A 5,496-nucleotide genomic window follows, 5' to 3' on the forward strand; every position below is an offset into this window, starting at 1 on the left:
CGGTTAGGTCAATGCAGTATTTTTTTATTTCCAATAAGAATTTGACTCAGAACCACACTTACGCTTACTGTTGAAAGTACGATCATATGGGGTGTCAAGTGAAATTTGTGACTGGATTGAGGATTTCTTGATAGGGAGGATGCAGCTTGTTATCTTGGATGGAAAGTCATAGTCAGATGTAGAAGTAACATCGGGTGTGCTCCAGGGAATTGTATTGGGACTCTTGCTCCTGATGTTGTATATTAATGATCTTGCAGGCAGTATTAATAGTAAAATCAGGCTTGTTGCAGATGATGTAGTCATCTGCAATAAAATACTATCTGAAAGAAACTGCATAAATATTCAGTCAGATCTTGATAAGATTTTAAAGTAGTACAAAAATTGGCAACTTACTCTCAATGTTCAGATATGTAAAATTGTGCACTTCACAAAACGATAAAACGCAGTACCCTATGACTATAATATCAATGAGTCTCTGTTGGAATCAGCCAACTCATACAAATACTTGGGTGTAACACTCAGTCATGGGGAAAGCAAGTGGCAGATTTTGGTCTAATCGTAGAATACTGGGGGAGAGCAATCAGTCTACAAAGTAAATTGTTTGTAAATCACTCGTTCGACTGGTTCTAGAATATTGTTCAGGTGTGTGGGACTCATACCAAATACAACTAACAGGGGATATTTAATGTATACAGAGAAGAGCAGAACGAATGGTTACAGGTTTGTTCATCCATGGAAGAGTGTCATAGAGATACTGAAGGAATTGTACTGGCAGACTCTTGAATACAAATGTAAACAATTCCGAGAAAGGCTATCAACAAAGTTTCAAGAATTGGCTTTAAATGATGACTCTAGGAAGATATTTCAATCCCCTGCATATCATTCCCATAGGGATCAGGAGGATAAGATTAGAAAAATTGCTACACCCACAGAGGCAATTATTCTTCCTATACTGCATACGTGAATGGTACATGAAGAAACCACCATAACTGGCACAATGGGATGTATCCTTTGTTATGCACCTCATGGTGGTTTGCAGAGTATAGATGTAGATATATATGTAGATGTATATTCTTGTACATTCTTAACATCATGTAATACCTCGACTTTTATGCTGTCGCCTTTAGGTGGTATCCCTCAACTCTTATAAGGAGGGGAGTCACTTATCAGGTACCCCGCTAGTAACAAGGTATCAATCCATCCTTCAGCATTGTTGAATTCGTATTACATTAATTTAAACGTGTGGTGATAAGCTCTCACAGGAAACGCACTTTCCCTGTTAAACCTCTGTACTAAAAACCTCTTCTTTGATTGTCCCATACTTCCTTAGCCATGCTGTTCTTTTCTAAATGAATGTAATTTATAGGATCGACTAGGAGAATTAATTTGGTTTCTGCCTTATGATCTTTATTCTAGAAATCTGCATCCATAGACTTTAAGGTTCTATTAACGATGTCCCAAAGGTGGTCCTACTGTAGATAAGCTTCTATTGCAAACTTCCAAGTGCATAATTCTCTCGACTCAGGAGCTTCTAAATCTCTGGTATGTGACCAGAAGCCGTTTATGTAGTTACAATATAATTAGTGTAAAATATAAACTGTTCACAAGCAGTATTACATTTTTCACCGTTTACTGATCAAACTTATGCATTTCTTTCTTCCTGGGTCCGTAACATGTTGGGTTATATATTTGCACAGTAAAATAAAGTTTATGGAGAAACTTAAATTAGGAATATATATTTTATTACAAATAATGTCTTCGCAGCACTTACAAAGGCACATTACGCAAGGGCATATTAAAGCCCATCCCCAAGAAACGAGCTGTCTGCGCAAATGTCTGCGCACATCACACCCGTACAGGCAGATCATTGTGTATGAACCATAGAGGTCTGTACGGGGTATCTGCACAGATATGATATCTGCACAAACCTGGAAGTTGGAGTTGGTAGTTTGAGCGAAATTACTCCAATCTGTGGGTTCAAATCAATTCTGCGCAGATAAATTGGAGGGTATGGATAGCAGATCGCCGCAAATCTGACGCTAAACCGTGTCTGAGCCAGCTGTTTGTTCACTCAGGTATTTTTCATGTGTGTGCGCACGGTGGAATTTGAAATGGCAGATACACGTCTGTGTTCTAGATAATTCATTGCCAAGGTTATCGAAACGTCCAGTGTAACACATGTTCGTGGAAAATTAAAAGCAGGGAATCCAGCGATAGGCTATAAGAGGGCAATTGGTTATAATTTTTTAACAGCAAACTTACGAGTGGCTGAGCCTATGGCAAACAGGAAAACGGTACATAACTAAAAACATAATTGCAGACTGTTTACCACAAAGAGCTAAGCCAAGTAATGAAATCTATTCGATCTGTTGCTGGTGGATTTCTAGCATATTTTCACTCACTGCTGTGCTACGTCATAATTTAATTTGAGCTGTGATATAGCAGCAAAAATAAGTAGGCCCAATTAGTTCTACAAAAGAGTGCAATCAGAATACAGAGGTGACAAAGTCACAGGATAGTGATATCCACATATACAGATAGTGGTAGTATCGTGTACACAAGGTATAAAAAGGGCAGTTGCATTGACAGATCTGTCATTTGTAGTCAGGCAATTCATGTTATAAGGTTTACGACCTGATTATGGCTGCACAGTGGGAAATAATGGACTCTGAATGTGGAATCGTAGTTGGAGCCAGACTCATGGGACATTCCATTTCGGAAATCGTGGGGGAATTCAATATTCTGAGATCCAGTGTGTCAAGAGTGTGCCAAGAACACCACATTTCAGGCATTACCTCTCACCACGGACGACACAGTGGCCGACGGCCTTCGCTTAACGACCGACAGCAGCATCGTTTGTGTAGATTTTGCATGGGGGCTTAATTAAATATAATTGAAAATATTTTTTTGTTTTTAGTAGCTGTATGACCGATTACGCTGTTTCTTAAACGGTTAGCCCTGACTAGTATTATTACGCTATCTGACTGCAAAGAACAACAACAAGAATGAAATGAGATTTTTCGTTAACACAACTAATTAATTAAGTCCCCAGCAACTATGAAACCTACGAAACCAAAGCATAAGTATAACTGTTCTGTATGTGGAAGTATGACTCAACGGACATCTGGCACGGTTCTTCTTCAACAAGACAAGAATTTTTAAATACCAATTTTACTGACGTGATAAAAGAAAATTAGAAATACGATAACTGCGTAAGGAAAGCAGAATTACACTCTAATACAAGAATACACGCCAGATGCTTTGTTGACTGAACCTGTAATGACGCATTATTTAGGACACTAAAATAAAAAACAAACTGAGTTAATTACCTCATTCATATTGATGAAAATCATTCTAATCCTTACATTATATCTCAACCAGAACTCTCCAATATCACATCTCAGCAAGCACTGCCTAATAGCACATCTCAACAAACACTCTCAGCACAGACTACCACGAGACCTCGACAGGCACTCACGACTACGAGCTCTCTCCAAGCACTGACTTCTACGAGTTCTTAACAGGCACTGACTTCCACGAGCTCTCGACAAGCACTGTCTTCTACAAGTTCTTAACAGGCACTGTGGAGGCGGCTTAATAATACTCTTTGGCGCAATCTCTGGCGCAGTGGCTCAGTGTAGCCACCTTTCATATGCCCCCCCTCCACAGGCCAGAATTTGATGGTATTTTTGCCAGCATTGGTGGTGAAAATACCACCAAATTCGTCCAGAAAAATACAGACAAAAATAAAAGATAATATTAATACCTAAATATCACATAATTAGTTAAAATTTTGGCTTTGCACTGACATTTCAATAACCTAATATATAAAATACAGGAGGCAATACAAATTCTTTTCATACATGTGGCTTTACATAATAGTTTGCACAATACACAAAAAATCAGTTTATACAAATGTTCACATAAAATACTTTTAATTGTTCAAAAAAAAAAAAACAAATAGTTGATGATTCCAGCCCAGCAATGGTCAACAGGTGCAAACACCAACAAGTGACATCATTTCAGCAGAAACAGTTCCATCTGTTGCACCCAGCAATGTTGAGCAGGTGCAGACACCGACAAGTGACATCATTTCAGTAGAAGCAGTCCATCAGTTGCACCCAGCAATGTTGAGCAGGTGCAGACAGCAACAAGTGACTTCATTTCAGTAGAAGCAGTTCCATTAGTGGCACCCAGCAATGTTGAGTAGGTGCAGACAGCAACAAGTGACATTATTTCAGTAGAAGCAGTTCTAACAATGGCACCCAGCAATATTGAGTAGGTGCAGACAGCAAAAAGTGACTTCATTTCAGTAGAAGCAGTTCATCAGTGGCACCTAGCAATGTTGAAGAGGTACACACAGCAACAAGTCACATTAGTTCAATAGAAGCAATCCATCAGTTGCACCCAGCAATGTTGAGCAGGTGCAAACACCAACAAGTGACATCATTTCAGTAGAAGCAGTTCCATCTGTGGCACCCAGTAATGTTGAGTAGGTGCAGACAGCAAGAAGTGACTTCATTTCCATACAAGTAGTCCATCAGTTGCACCTAGCAATGATGAGCAGGTCCAGAGAGCAGTCCATGATATTCATTATCACTGAACACACAGTTCATCAGCAGAAATTAATCATTCCTAAGTGTCACACATTATGTTGAAAAAGTGCAGGTAACAGTTCATAATATTTACCATCACTAATCAGACAGTTCAGACATGAACAATAGTTTGAATGCACATACAAATGCTTTTACACTAAACATACAAATCATAACAAACACACAAATGATGTCAGATAATTTTCATATTAACTATTACAAATACTCAAATATCAGTAAACCTATAATATTTATGGGTGTCAGTGCAAGCCACAACAAACAAATAAAATAATATTTAGGAGATAGGTGGGTAGGATTAGGAAAGGAAAACACACAAAACACACTCACTCATCTTTCATCCACATTAAGTACTACTGTGTAATTGAATGGTGTTAACTGTGTAAATGTAATTCTGTCAAAATCTGATGTTCATCATGTGTATCAAGTAGTAGTGGCAGCAATGTATAACAGTCAATAATAGTTAAGTCAACGTCATAGTCATCATGTCAAGACCAATGTTTGCCAAGCCAGATCAAATATACTGTTGTTGAACAACTGTCAGTGAGCCAAGATATGCAAATGCTTCCTCTCTTCAAAAAAAAGTATATACTGCTTAGTGATTTAACAAAGTGTGTGTATAGACTATCTTCCTTCTACTTTAGTGTTCTAGTCTGCTATCTTCATCCTCCTTGTTCCATAAGACCAACAAAAAAAAAAAATGCCTCTCACTTACTTTACCTCTTATCCACCAAAACTCCAATAATCATCAACTTCACACAATCTCAATAATACCTCAATAGTACCTCTTCAATGCGTCGATACATATAAACCTTATTACCAATCTCATTTCACTTCCATAACAACTCTTTCCTCAAGTCAGTCTCCTCGAACAAGTACAGAT

The sequence above is a fragment of the Schistocerca serialis genome, chromosome 4 (assembly GCF_023864345.2).
Source record: "Schistocerca serialis cubense isolate TAMUIC-IGC-003099 chromosome 4, iqSchSeri2.2, whole genome shotgun sequence".
Classification (NCBI taxonomy): Eukaryota; Metazoa; Arthropoda; class Insecta; order Orthoptera; family Acrididae; genus Schistocerca; species Schistocerca serialis.